We start from the raw sequence: 15,469 nt of genomic DNA, 5'->3' as shown, positions 1-15,469 counted from the left end.
CAGAATAGGAAGTGTAATCGCTGTGGATCATATAATCATATGATAGCTGATTGCCCACTGAATTAGTCTAGCTGTTACTATTGCAAACTTCTAAGTCATACGGTCAGAGAGTGTACTCTGAAAGCTCAGCTGGAGCCTACTGGTGCTGCATCTTCAAGAGGACGTCCTACCCAGCAGCGATCTCAGAGGACACAGAGGCCCAGAGCACATCAGCAGCAGCGACTCCTACCACCGCAGTCACAGATGTATATGCTTCAGGGGAGAGACCAGGCAGTTTCATCAACAACTTTTCAGTATTCTACTGGTCCAGAGATTCATTATCCTACTAGCAGTATATACCAGCGATGCCTCAGTCATACATGCTACCTCTGCAGCAGCCTCAATTTCCAACTTCAGCACCTCCGAGTCAAATTCCGACGAGTGGAGGCCTTCTACCTCTCAGCCAGTTGCGCAGCCATCCAGTACAGAGGTTGGATGTGTTTATGTTATTACTCGGGAGGATGCACAGCAGGCCTATGGATCGGTCATCAGGGGTATGGTTTTTGTCTATTCTATATATGTAGATACTTTGATTGATATTGGTAGCTTTCACTCTTTTATATCTAGAGTATTTTTGAGGAAAATTGGTAGAATCCCGATGATTAGACCGTGTAGTCTAGTAGTATCTTTACCCTCAGGTGAAGTGCTGACTACAAATCAGTAGATGTCCGTTGGATTTCGACGGTCATACCCTTACAGTGGATCTGCAGGTGCTTGATATGGCAGAATTCGATATCATTCTAGGTATGGATTGGTTGGCCACTTACCATGCTACAGTAGATTGCCGAGGGAGAGTGGTTACCTTCCGACCTCCGGATCAACCCGCTTGGAAATTCGTTGGTACTCAGAGTGATGGATTATCTCTTATCTCGGTTATACAGGCTTAGAGACTATTAGACAATGGCTGCCGAGGTTATCTGTTGTTTCTGTAGCAAACAGAGGAAGACGGTATTTCTTGTCCTTCCGATGTTCGTATTGTCCGAGAGTTTCAGGATGTATTCCCGGACGAGCTTCCTGGTTTATCACCTCAGAGACATGTTCAATTTACTATCGAGGTAGTTCCGGGCACGACACTAGTGTCCAAGGCTCCATATCGGATGTCACCGAAAGAGCTGGAGGAACTTAAAGTCCAGCTACAGGAATTATTGGACCGGAGTTTCATTCGTCCGAGTGTTTCACCCTGGGGAGCCCCAGTCCTATTTGTAAAGAAGAAGGATGAATCTATGTGATTATGTATTGACTACCGCCAGTTGAATGCGGTAACAGTAAAGAACAAATATCTATTGCCACGCATCGATGATTTGTTTGACCAGCTGAAGGGTTCGCGCGTGTACTCTAAGATTGATCTGCGATGTGGCTATCATCAGCTCGGAGTACAAGACGACGATATCCAGAAGACAGCTTTTCGCACTTGGTACGGACACTATGAGTTCTTGGTGATGCTGTTCGGTCTCACCAATGCTCCAGCCGTATTTATAGATCTGATGAATCGGGTTTTCTTGGAGTATCTGGATCAGTTCGTCATTGTCTTTATCGATGATATTCTCATATATTCTCGATCAGAGACAGAGCATGAGCAGCATCTTCGCATTGTACTCGAGACATTACGTCGGGAGCAGCTGTACGCAAAGTTCAGCAAGTGTGCTTTCTTGTTGTCATCGGTGGGATTTCCCAAGCACGTTGTATCCAGTAGAGGGTTTTTGTTGATCCTCAGAAGATTGAGGTTGTTACTGGTTGGGAGCAGCCGAAGACAGTTCAGGAGGTCCGTAGTTTTCTGGATTTAGCAGAATATTATCGGAGATTTGTTGAGGGTTTCTCGCGTCTTGCTACACCGCAAACTCGTCTAACTATAAAGGGAGCAAAGTTCGTCTGGTCAGAGGCCTGCGAGACTAGCTTCCAGGAGCTTAAGCAGTGGTTAATGAGCGCCCTGATTCTCGTGATTCCTTCTGGCGAGGATGGATTCACACTTTACACAGATGCATCATTCCAGGGACTAGGTGTGGTATTGATGCAGCGTGACCGGGTAGTCGTTTATGCTTCTCGTCAGTTGAAAGACCACGAGAAGAACTACCCTGTGCATGATTTAAGCTTGCCGCTATTATCTTCGCTCTGAAGATTTAGCGACACTATCTATATGGAGTTACCTTCGAAATTTTCACCGATCATGAAAGTCTGAAGTATCTGTTCACCCAGAAAGAACTTAATCTCAGACAGAGACGCTGGATGGAGTATCTGAAGGATTATGACTGCACTATTAGCTATCATCCAGGGAAAGCTAATGTGGTAGCTGATACGCTTAGTCGGAAGTCACGGAGGATTCTGGCTAGTCAGATGGTAGCCGTTATTGATCTGATCCGATAATTTTCCGAGTTGGGACTGATAGAACATAGTTGGACTCAGCATGGTGTTCTAGTTTCGATGGTTGCTCAGTCACCTATAGTAGAGAAGATTAAGTTAACCTAGGCTAGTGATCAGCATCTACAGTTTATTCGCAGCAGGATGGACTCTGGACAGCAGTTAGAGTTCTCATATGACGCAGAGGTGATAATTCGATTTCGAGGTCGACTTTGTGTTCCAGAGCAGCATCCGGTTAAAGATGAATTGTTGCATGAGGCACATTATTCGAGATTCGCGATACATCCGGGTGGTACTCGTATGTATCGAGACCTTAAACGCCTCTATTGGTGGGATGACATGAAGAGAGACATCGCAAATTTTGTTGCGAGCTGTTTAGTCTGTTAGCAGGTGAAGGCTGAACACCAGAGACCAGCAGGATTACTTCAGAAGATACTATTGCCTGAGTGGAAGTGGGAGCACATCACTATGGATTTCGTTACTGGCTTGCCAAGACCCGGAAAGGACATGATGCGATTTGGGTAATCGTCGATCGATTAACCAAATCTGCTCATTTTCTTCCGATACGTCGGATAGATTCACTGGATCGTCTAGCCGACATTTATTATCGAGAGATTATCAAATTACACGGTGTACCTGCTAGTATTATTTCTGATAGAGATCCGCGGTTTACCTCTCGGTTTTGGCAGAGTCTTCAGCAGGCATTGGGCACATAGCTCCACTTCAGCACAACGTTCCATCCGTAGACAGACGGTCAGTCAGAGCGCATTATCCAGACTCTGGAGGACTTATTGCGAGCGTGTTGTGGATTTCGGTGGTAGCTAGGAGGATCACTTGTATTTAGTGGAGTTTGCATATAATAACAGCTACCATTCTACCATTCAGATGGCTCCATTTGAGGCATTGTATGGTAGACCCTGTCGATCTCTGGTATTGTGAGAGGAGGTCGGCGAGCGACAATTATTGGGTCCACAAAGTATACAGCACGAGGCAGAGCTTATTTGAGTTATCCGACGACGTATGGCAGAAGCTCAGGATAGACAGAAAAATTATGTAGATCAGAGACGTCGGCCATTGGAGTTCTCTGTGGGCGATCATGTGTTTTTGCGAGTTTCACCCACGAAAAGAGTGAAGAGGTTTGGACTGAAGGAAAAGCTTGCTCCACGCTACATTGGTCCCTTTGAGATACTAGAGCAAATTGGCGAGGTGACATACCGCTTGGCACTACCGCCGACACTTATGGGTGTACATAGCATATTTCATGTTTCTATGCTGCGGAAATACGTATCCCATCCTTTGCATGTTCTGAAGGAAGTACCTGTTCCTCTACAGCCGGATGCGACTTATGAGGAGATTCCGGTGCGGATTCTTGACCAAAAAGAATGGCAGTTGCGGAATAAAACCATTCGACTTGTAAAAGTCGGATGACAACATCATTCAGATAAGGAGGCTACATGGGAGCTGGAGGATGTTATCCGAGCTCGATATCCCCATCTATTTGCTTGAGGTATGATTTCAATGTTCATAGTATTTCTGCATTGTAGTTTGAAGTTAATAAATTTGGGGACCAAATTTAACATTTGGGGGTAATTTGTTTACCCTACTTACAATTTATTCTTAAACCGGTTAAATGAACCCAAATTAAGCTAACTCTTTAGCCTAATTAGTAAACCTAGCTATTAATTAATTAAACATGGGTATATAAAAGATTTAATTGATTAATGGGTTGAATGATTAATAGGGTTAATGGCTAGAGAAACCCAAACTGTAAGATTCCTTCTCTTCTCCACGATTTCTTCCCCTGCTTCATCCAGCCTTCCTCTGTTTCTTCTTCGTCGTTCTGATCGCTCGAACCGAAGGCGCGATCCGGAGCCGGCGACAAGGAAGCCACCGGAGAGCTAGGTCTTTCACTTCAGGCTTGATCCTTGCTGGGATTTGGCTGCAACCTCTTCGAACGAGCAGTGATCGCCAGCGAACAAGGGCGAAGGAGGAGGTGATCGGGTGTGATTCCAATCGATAAGAGCTGAGATTTAGGTTGGATTCCTTCGGTTTCTTGAATCTATAGGGTTCTTGGGCTTAGATATGTAGTTTTCCTTGGATTTTCAGATTTCCTGTTGGTTCTTGGTTTCGGCTGTTGAAGAAGAGGGATCGGCCGGCGGCTTGCTCAGATCAGGCTAGGGTTCCGAATTGAGGGAAATACTAGAGCCTGATTAAGGGATCTTTGAGGTAATTTCTTGTCCTAGAATCCCGGCCAGTCGAAACCCTAGTTGACGATTGCAGCAGAGGAGAAGAGGAATCCATGGATTTCCATAGCATGCCAGGCGACAACTTCAAGCCCTATGCAAGCAGAACCGCATCCCCGCCAACATCACCAACGTCGCCATGGTCGAGGCCCTATAAGCTCTCCATGCTGTAAGATCTCTTCTATCTCCTATATTCTTTGCCTCGTCTTGATAGCCAAATCGGTTGATTGAAACATCAGGCTTGATCGTTGGAGAACGCCCAAGAAGCGCTTCAGGATCTGACTCCCTGTGTGCCCTCTTCACGCAAGGTTGCCTCACGCCGATGACCGAATGCGGAAGCGATGAATCTTAGGGGTGAGCAAAAATTCGGTTAAACCGAATAAACCGATCAAACCAAACCGAATTTTTAATTCGGTTCGGTTATTTCGGAAGTTCGGTTATTTTTTTAAAAAAATCGGTTAATTCGGTTCGGTTTCGATTTTAAATTTTTTTATTCGGTTAAACCGAATTAACCGAATTAATTAAATTAAAAAAATAATTTATAAATTTTAAGTAAATAAATTTATCAATCTCTAATTTATTAATAAAATTTTTATAATATTAAAAAAATTCAGTTAATTAGGTTAATTCGGTCGAAAACTGAATTAACCGATAAAATATCGGTTCGGTTTGTTCGATTTTTATTGAGAAATTCGGTCGGTTCGAAAAAAATCAGTTTATTCAGTTTTCGATTAATTCGGTTTGGTTCGGTTCGGTTTTAATCGAATACTCACCCCTAATGAATCTTGATTCAATAGAGTCCAGGGAGCAACCCGCGAGCCCCCTTCCTCGGGCTCGTCGTCTGACTATGACAGCCTCAGAGATTTGCCGATTGGGCGGTGAAGGAGAAGAAGATGAAATCGAGGAGGAGACGAAAGAAGTCCTCAATGAGGCCACGCCGTTAACCGTTACTAAGCGCAGCTCCATAAAGTTGCCAACGAGGTGCTCGAGAAGGCGAACACAAAAAAGAACATTGAGGCTAAGGAAGAAGAGCCCGCTGACGCAATGAAAACTCCGACCGTCCTAATTGGCCTGCGGACGTTGGCTATAACCCCAGTAGCAGTGGAGCAAGAGGACGAGACACGGTCGTTTCGGCTAGGGTTACAGCTCGTCGGAATAAGATTACGAGGCAATCTACCAGGGCAACGACAGAAGATGGTGTCACGTCTACCGTGAAGAGGAGTGCAAGAATTAAGGCTAAGACGGAGGAATCTGCTGTCCGACATCATGAAGGTAAACAAGAACCATTAATTCTTTTTTTCTTTATGTTTCCATTGCAGTTAGGCACTGAATCATGGTAATCTATGTGTGTTTTAGGTGTTGAATTCGAAGGGTCACCTGTCCAAGGGATCACAACTTCTCTACCAAACCTAGTGATAATCAAAGATCACATATCTGAACATACCAAGGGAGAATAGGATGATGTATCACTACAAAAATAACCTTAAATAGCAACTGATTTAACGACCGAAATTAAATTGATCATTAAATTAGCGACCGATTTATAATATCGATCGTTAATTAACGACCGATTATTTTCTTGACGTTAATTAGCGACCGATTGAATTTCGGTCGCTAATTTAGCAATCGATAGCTAATCGGTCGTTAATTTAACGACCGATTATAAATTCGGTCGTTAAATTAACGACCAAAATTTGATCGATCGTTAATTTTAGAGTTTATCTGGGATCGAGATTTTTTTAATGGGCTTTAGCGACCGAAATGTAGGTCGGTCGCTAATTTTAGGGTTGATGTATTATTTAAAAATTTTTAATGGGATTTAGCAGCCGAACTGATTTTCGATCGCTAATTTAGAGATCGAATGCGAGTTCGGTCGCTAAATTAGCGATCGAACACGGGTTCGATCGGTAATTAGCGATCGAACACGGGTTCGATCGGTAATTAGCGATCGAACCTGCAGTTCCGTCGCTAAAATTTAATAAAAATCTGCGATCCCTAATCCTCCGCCGATTTGGCTTTCACTCTGTGAACATCGAAACCGAAGCTCTGTGATCCCGAACCCTAAAATAGTTCCTCCGTCGATCTCTCTCGATTTCTGCCGATTTCATCCTCCGGTACCTGCGGGATCTCCTCTTCCGGCGTCTCAGGGGAAGTTTGTAGGGTTTTTTTTCTCTTGCCCATGGTTGCGGTGCCGGCGAGTTGCTGGCCAGCTCGCGCGGCAGCGATTATAAATTCAGTCGTTAATTTTAGAGTTTATTTGGGATAGAGATTTTTTTAATGGGCTTTAGCGACTGAAATAGATTTCGGTGGCTAATTTTAGGGTTGATGTATTATTTAAAAATTTTTAATGGGATTTAGCGACTGAACTGATTTTCGATCGCTAATTTAGCGACCGAATGTGAGTTCGATCGCTAAATTAGCGATCGAACACCGATTTGGTTGGTAATTAGCTATCGAACCTACAGTTCGGTCGCTAAAATTTAATAAAAATCTGCGATCCCTAATCCTCCGCCGACCTGGCTTTTGCTCTACGAACATCGAAACCGAAGCTCTGCGAACCCTAAAATAGTTCCTCCGTCGATCTCTCTCGATTTCTGCTGATTTCTTCCTCCGGCACCTGCGGGATCTCCTCTTCCGGCGTCTCAGGGTAAGTTTTTAGGGTTTTTTTTTCTCTTGCCCTTGGTTGCGGTGCCGGCAAGTTGCTGGTCAGCTCGCGCGGCGGCAGATCTGGTGGTGCAACCTGTCCCGCGACCGCAAATCTGGTGGTTGCGCTTCTTGGTATTGGTTTTCAGTAGATTTTTATTTAACATTCTTGTATTAGTTTTGATGTATTAGCAATATCTGTTATTGGTTTCTGAGTTCATTTTTTCCTGTTCTTGTATTTGTTAGCATCTTTGTTCTATATATGTATCAAATATATAGTTTGCTTACATTCTTTGCTGCAGTGCTGAAAGCTTCTCTGTGGCTGATATCTAGATTGTTAGTCTTTATTCTTTGTATTTCCTCCCTGCATAATTCAGAGGCAATAATGACTGATTTAAATGATTGAAGAACAATTAATTTAAGTTGTTTGAGCTGAAAATTTGGAACAGATTCAACTATTTCAAATGAAAATTTCTGTAGAAAACTCACTTGATAAACTTGTTATATGCAGAAGGAACACGCTGCCTCTTCTCAGCTACTGTTGTTCAAGGGGGGAGAAGAATAAACCAAGTAATTAATTAGCTAGGTACATCCATCCCTAACTGCAACCTCCTTAATTTCCAACTAAATGTGCAAAGATGCAATTAAGTGTAACTAATTGAAGGCTTACGGCTGATGGGGAGCATCTGTTCTTGACCCCTTGACACTGTGTACAGTAAGGAAGTTGATCCGCATTCCATTCTTTGTTCTTGTTGCATGCTTCCTCTCTGCTAAACAGGTTGACAGATAGCAAGTTAGAGCAGTGCCCACATCTGACTGTCACAATGTTAGTGATGTTCTGATGGGGTATTCAGAAAATAACAGAATTGTAAGAACGGACTGGTATTATGAAATTATTTTTTTTACATTGAATCATGTATCATTACGATTTTTCATAAGTAGATTTTGTACTGCATTTTACTGTAAATTTATGCAATAGATATGCAGCTATACCAATTATTTTTGGGTCAGTTTGACCAATCAGCTTTTTTAGATCACTCTGTAATTTGACTGATTAAACCATTAGTTTGACCAATGAACTTATGACCTAAAGCTCATCTAGTTCAGTTTTTGAAGAGTGCTTAACTGGAGGAATGAGAATTCTTTTTTTTTCCTCTTACCCATATTTCTTTATGTTGACTTATTTGCAGGAGCTATTCCTGTTCTGGTTGGTGCCCCCAATATCCAAGAGTTTGCACCTTCTCCTAGTTCTGTTTTACATATAAAAGAGCTTGATGATGTTGAGTCAGTGGCTAAAACCATGAAGTTCCTTGCAACAAATCTAAATGCATAAGGCATGTCAGTAAGGTACTTACATGCACTGATTATTTGCAATATCTCTCATTTCTTTGCTGATACTTGAAATTCAGTTGGTTTCTTAATGTTGTAAAACTAAATTCATTTGAGCATATGCATGAAGTTCATTGTTAAGTGTAAGATCTCTAATGATCCTTGGTTGTTAAAAAAAAGTCATACATGGAGCTCATCTCTGTCAACAAATCTTCTTATGATAAATGTCATAAGCTCTTTTGCATGGATGTTTTAGTCCCACAGTTTGCAACTGAAAATTGGGAGTTTTTTTACTTTTGGACATGTTGTCTGATCTTATGAGATGAAACACAGATATATGAGCATTTAAATGAAGAAAAAATGATAAATTCTGACCTATATCAAAGGAATTCAACTTTGATATAGAAATGATAGAATAAATAGTAACGATCTCACTATGGAAGTTCTTCTATGTTTTATCTGTTTTTTTAATTATCAAATGACAAACAAATCAAATCTTTAATTTATTACAGCTACTTCAATCTCGAATATTCTTATGCTGTTTCTTCCTATGTGGCTCATGTATTTTCATTTTGCAGGTTCTTGAGCCTGGGAAACATGTTGTATAAGGTGTGCTACATCCAACAGACTGTGGGGTGATGAATGGATTCTCAAAAGAAAGGATCTAGATGGTATTTTGGATATGGAATCAGCTGTGGTGATTATTGACGACTCGGTTAGAGTATGGTCATATAACAAGCTCAGTTTGATTATTATGGATATGTATAGGTTTGCCGGGTCTGTTAGAATTATTTTTGCTATAAATTTATGTATGAACAAATTTGTTTTCAATAAAAACTAATTTTTTTTATCATTTAGCTAAAATTGTGGAATGTAATTTATGTCTTGGATTGAAAATATAGATGGGATGAGAAACATGTTTAAGTTTAATTGTATCTAAATATAATCATGACATATTGATAATTTTAAAAAAAACATAGATAGAATTAGCGACCGAATTTTGAATTCGGTCATTAATTTTAATGACCGAATTCAAATTCAGTCGCTAAATTAGCGATCGATTTTTTTGCTTCCGTCGCTATAGTAAAGATCGATAGTCAACTCAGATAGTCAAAAATTAGCGATCGAAATCAAATTCGGCCGCTAAAATTAGCGACCGAACTTGATTTTCGAAATCTAATTCGGTCGTTAAAATTAGCGACCGAAATCAAATTCGGTTGCTAATTAGCGATTGAATTTGATTTCGGTCGCTAAATCAGTTTATGATGATTTTTTTAATAATTTTTTTGATCGGTCGCTAATCGGATTTAACGACCGATTAGCGACCGAATTTTCGGTCGCTAATCAATATTATTTTTGTAGAGTATCTGAACATTCCGATTCACAAGATGAGAGTTTCTGCTCTTCATGCTGTCAATGCTGATGACAACCATGGTTCATTAGTAGCATGGTTCATTAGTAGCAACCTTGTCAATGCTCTCGTTGTTCTGCTTTGACAGCCATGGTTCATTAGTAGCATGGTATTGTCACTTTTGCAGCTATTCTGTTCATTGTCATTAGCGACCGTTCGATCGCTAAATTTAGCGATCGAAATCTAATTCGATCATTAAAATTAGCGACCGAAATCAAATTCGGTTGCTAATTATCGATCGAATTTGATTTCGATCGCTAAATCAGTTTACAATGAATTTTTTTAATTGGTCGCTAATCGGATTTAATGACCGATTAGCGATCGAATTTTCGGTCGTTAATCAATATTATTTTTGTAGTGTATCTGAACATTCCGATTCACAAGATGAGAGTTTCTGCTCTTCATACTGTCAATGCTGATGACAGCCATGATTCATTAGTAGCATGGTTCATTAGTAGCAACCTTGTCAATGCTCTCGCTGTTCTGCTTTGACAGCGATGGTTCATTAGTAGCATGGTCATTGTCACTTTTGCAGCTATTCTGTTCATTGTCATTAGCGATCGAACCTGATTTTCGATCACTAAATTTAATGAACGAAATCTAATTCAGTCATTAAAATTAGCGACTGAAATCAAATTCGATTGCTAATTAGTGACCGAATTTGATTTCGATCGCTAAATCAGTTTACGATGAATTTTTTAATGATTTTTTAATCGGTCGCTAATCAGATTTAACGACCGATTAGCGATTGAATTTTTGATCACTAATCAATATTATTTTTGTAGTGTATCTGAACATTCCGATTCACAAGATGAGAGTTTCTACTCTTCATGCTGTCAATGCTGATGACAGCCATGGTTCATTAGTAGCATGGTTCATTAGTAGCAACCTTGTCAATGCTCTCGCTGTTCTGCTTTGACAGCCATGGTTCATTAGTAGCATGGTCATTGTCACTTTTGCAGCTATTCTGTTCATTGTCATTAGTGACTCCAACCTGATTTTCGGTCACTAAATTTAGTGAACGAAATCTAATTCAGTCATTAAAATTAGCAACTGAAATCAAATTCGGTTGCTAATTAGTGACTGAATTTGATTTCGATCGCTAAATTAATTTACGATATTTTTTTTAATAATTTTTTTAATCGGTCGCTAATCAGATTTAACGACCGATTCAGCAATCGAATTTTTGGTCACTAATCAATATTATTTTTGTAGTGTATCTGAACATTCCGATTCACAAGATGAGAGTTTCTGCTCTTCATGCTGTCAATGCTGATGACAGCCATGGTTCATTAGTAGCATGGTTCATTAGTAGCAACCTTGTCAATGCTCTCGCTGTTCTGCTTTGACAGCCATGGTTCATTAGTAGCATTGTCATTGTCACTTTTGCAGCTATTGTGTTCACCCTCTCTCACTGTCTCACACACGCCTTGTGGCTTTTCATTTGGTTCAAATTTGGTTTAAAAACTGAAATTTGGTGTATGAAGAAAGGAATTGGAGCTGACCTGAGAGGTGAGGCTTTTGTTGGCATCTAATCATTGAATGCTAGCACAAGTTATGTGGTTTACTTTTGGTCTAATTATGAAAATTTTATTAATAAATTAGGAGTTTAAAATTTTATTTACTTAAAATTTATAAATTATTTTTCTAATTTGATTAATTTTGTTTATTCGATTTAACCGAATAAGGAATTTTAAAATCGGAACCAAATTGAATTAACCGATTTTAAAAAAACTAAAATTCTAAAATAACTGAATCAAATTTTTAATTCGATTCGATTTGATCAATTTATTTGATTTAATTGAATTTTTGTTTGCTCCTAGCTTTGACAATAGATTTTAGTTCTTATAAAGTCATCAAAAATTAATGTTTGTTGCACATTTTTTTCTTTATTGTAGTATCTAATTATAATAAAAAATATATAATTTGAAATGGTTAAAAGTTCAAATTCATGATATCCAATTGTAAGATTGAATCAGATAAGGCACTTATCGGCCGAATTCTCATATGAAATCAAATCAAATTTGATAAGGCAGGCAAAACGGTCGGAAATTTTCAAATTTATGGCTCTTCTCTTCTCAGTCCTATATATAATCTCTTCCCTTCACCGATGCTCCCTTCTTCAGGCCGGTCAAAACCCTAGTCAAGAACACAGCGATTGCAGCAGAGGAGAAGAGGATAAGTATTTGGTTAAAATCAAATCGAACCAAATTAATCAAAAATTGAATAAACTAGTTTTTTTCAAACCAACCTAACCGATCGAATTTTTCAATAAAAACCGAATAAACCAAATCAATATTTTATTAGTTAATTCCGTTTTCAACCGAATTAATTGAATTTTTTTTAATATTATGAAAATTTTACTAATAAATTAGGAATTTAAAATTTTATTTATTTAAAATTTATAAATTATTTTTTTAATTTGATTAATTCGATTAATTCGGTGTATTCGATTTAACCGAATAAGAAATTTTAAAATCAAAATCAAACTAAATTAATCAAATTAACTGATTTAAAAAAAATAATTGAAACTCTGAAATAACCAAATCTTATTTCAAAATCTTATTCAATAGAGCCCAGGGAGCAACCCGCGAGCCCCTTCCTCGGGTCGTTAACTGTTACTAAGCGCAGCTCGCCAACGAGGAGCTCGAGAAGGCCGAACACGAAAAAGAACGTTGCGGCTAAGGAAGAAGCCTGCCGACGCAATGAAACTTCCGGCCGCCCTAACTGGCCTACGTACGGTGGTTATAACCCCAGTAGCAGTGGAGCAAGAGGACGGAGACACGGTCGTTTCAGCTAGAGTTACAGCTCGTCGTAATAAGGTTAGGAGGCAGTCTACCAGAGCAGCGACAGAAGATGGTGTCACAGTGGCGACAGAAGATGGTGTTACGTCCACCGTGAGGAGGAGTGCAAGAATTAGGGCTAAGACGGAGGAATCTGCTGTCAGATCCAATCTACTCTCTAGAAGTAGAACCGGAACAAGGTGGAGAAGATGAAACGACATAAGGCAACTACTCCGTTTTAAAGGCTTTATCTTTAATCTAATTACATATCTTTCGTGTCCATTATATTTATAGGCACAGAGATCAGTAATGCTCTTGCAGAGGAAGTCAAAAATGGTGAAAAAGATCGTGATTTGGTGGCTGTTGATATTGGTGCTCCACAACGTTCTCTTGAAGAAGCTGCAATGACTCCGGAAGTTAAAGAATTCGCTGCCGTAGCTGTAGGCTCAGACCAAATGCAACTGGGCAAAGGTGAAGATGATCATTTTGGGATCTGTTCCTCTCTTTTCAAATTTTATGTCTTTTTTTTTCGATATCTTAGGGTTGATTCTGGATTTCTGTATGAAAAAGATTGTAATTTGGTGGCAGTTAGTGCTAATATTCTGATCAATAATCTTGAAGAGAATGGGAAAACGCCAGATGCCGAACAGTCTGCTCTTAACGAAGAAGAAGGGATGGATATGAATACAGAAGAAGTTGATGAAGCTGAAGGATTTGCTGATGCGAAGGAGTTGGAAAGTGTAGTCCAACATCATGAAGGTAAACAAGAATTCTTAATTCTTTTTTTTACGTTTCCATTGTTGTTAGCCACTGAATCGTGGTAATCTACGTGCGTTTTAGCCTTTTAGGTGTTGAAATCAAAGATAATTTTAATGGAAACGAAGATGAAGTCGGCATTGATGGAGATCGAATTGTGGAGAGTGGAGTAAATGATGCTAATGTAGGTGATCCAAGAAACTGAAGTATCCATTGGAGAACTACTACTGCCTGAGACCGAATGTGAATTCGAAGGGTCACCTGTCCAAGGGATCATAACTTCTTTAGAGAACCTAGTGATAACCAAAGATGACTTATCTGAACATATCAAGGAAGAAGAGGATGATGAAATCAAACGTTTTACAGATGAAAAGGGTAAGTCTGAAAAGATTGACCCTGACGATGAGATTCCTGGTGTAGCAGTAAATTCCATCATCCAGAACCAAGGTTCCTTCAATTCCTGATCGTGACAATGAGGTAAGAGTAATCGCTTCCGATTCACAAGATGAGGCTTCTGCTATTCAGGCTGTCAATGCTGGTCGCGACGAGATGCCAGAAGAAGTCAAAGAATCTGATGAAATTTTAGCCAAAGTTGCAGGATCTCCTGCTAAGCCAACAGGTGAAGCCATTGAAGTAATCGAGCACGACTCTGTTAAAAAATGCCAGTTTTCTGGCGCAGACAAAGTGAATGGCATACACTCTGAAGAAACCTCATGTTTTCGTTGTACAGGCGGAAACAAAGGGGCAAGCTCTTAGCGATGTCAATCACAACATTGTCTAATGAGCTGTTGATGATATGATAGGAGAGCTGAGACTAGCTCAAGAACAACGTTTTTTTGTCTTTTATCTTTTTATTTTGCTAAGAAACCGTGATTCTTTCAGCACTCAATTTCTGTTATTGAGAAATGATGTTGGTGTAGATGTTCTTCGTCTTGGTTACTTGATTCAAAACAATATCAACTTCCGACAATGTATATGAGATGATAAAGCATGTTTTCCAGCACATCATCAAATGCATTGAATGCCAATAAACACAAAGTCAAACATATCGTTTTCAGTTGTTTGTCTGTCCAATTTGCCGTTTATTGTTTCTGCTGCTGAAGTCACTTCTATAGATACTGCGCCTGGATTCTTTCTCTGTTCTCCTCCCACCACAGCTTCGCATTAACCTCGCCAAATCTCTCTCGACTGCACAAACAACGTGTTAGAATTGGCAGTTATGGTTATCTTCTGTTTTGTGGATCGATTTCATTACCTGAATCGAACCCGCCGGAGGTCTCGAGTGCCGTCGGCGAGCTCGCGGATGGTAATGAACACGCTGGTTCGTCTTCCTCCACCCCACTCTGTTATCTCCAGATCACTGGCGTTGCTGATGGAAATGGAGGCTTCGTCCCTGGACGAGGTGGTGGTCCTTGACGCGTCCACCGACGAGGTCTCTGCCCTGACACCGGAAACTCCCGCACCGTAGTGGAGGTGGTGCGGGAAGAATTGCTCGGATGGATCCGGCACGAACGGATAACAGACTCCTTTCCCGGCGGTGGACGTGCGCAAAGGCGACCGGTTTGTGTGTCTGGTGACACTGCGGTAATCTTTGCCGGCTGGGCTTTCCCGTATCGAGCCCACCCTCGGTCAGAATGATTCTCTCTGAAAAATTCAGCCATTAGATTTGGGATGCAATTAAGATTCAGCAAGGAAACGGGGCTTGTTCAAACCTCGCCGCCGTCGTCGGACCTCGGTGGTGGAGACAGAGCTTGACGGTTAAATCTTTGGACGTTGTAGAGCTCCATGATCCTGTCGTAGTTCTCTCCCCACCATCTCTGTGCTTGCCACTTGTTGAACATTTCCCGGCTACACAAAAAAATAGTCGCAGTTGCTCCCAGAGTTGAGAACGCAATCCAATGATCAGAAGT

General features: G+C 40.4%; 1 long non-coding RNA gene and 4 pseudogenes across 1 annotated transcript; 3 read left to right on the top strand and 2 right to left on the bottom strand.

Annotated features, from left to right (window-relative positions):
• Positions 1–3,414: 3,414 nt before the first annotated feature.
• LOC141823638 (uncharacterized) lies at positions 3,415–3,900 on the top strand (annotated as a pseudogene).
• A 793-nt stretch (positions 3,901–4,693) lies between these two features.
• On the top strand, positions 4,694–14,315 carry LOC141823637 (uncharacterized; annotated as a pseudogene).
• Positions 6,057–8,196, bottom strand: LOC141822900 (protein YABBY 2-like; annotated as a pseudogene).
• LOC141823485 (uncharacterized) lies at positions 8,297–9,462 on the top strand. Its single transcript, XR_012601408.1, has 2 exons — positions 8,297–8,627; positions 9,188–9,462. It is a non-coding gene; the product is annotated as an uncharacterized LOC141823485 (long non-coding RNA).
• A 353-nt stretch (positions 14,316–14,668) lies between the features above and the next one.
• The window catches only part of LOC141823636 (protein Brevis radix-like 2), a 1,173-nt pseudogene continuing 372 nt past the window's right edge, over positions 14,669–15,469 (bottom strand).

This window comes from Curcuma longa, chromosome 3 (genome assembly GCF_044706935.1).
Source record: "Curcuma longa cultivar G26 ecotype Majalengka, Jawa Barat chromosome 3, ITB_CL_G26_1.1, whole genome shotgun sequence".
Taxonomy (NCBI): domain Eukaryota; kingdom Viridiplantae; phylum Streptophyta; class Magnoliopsida; order Zingiberales; family Zingiberaceae; genus Curcuma; species Curcuma longa.
This window is presented reverse-complemented; position numbering and strand designations above follow the sequence as displayed.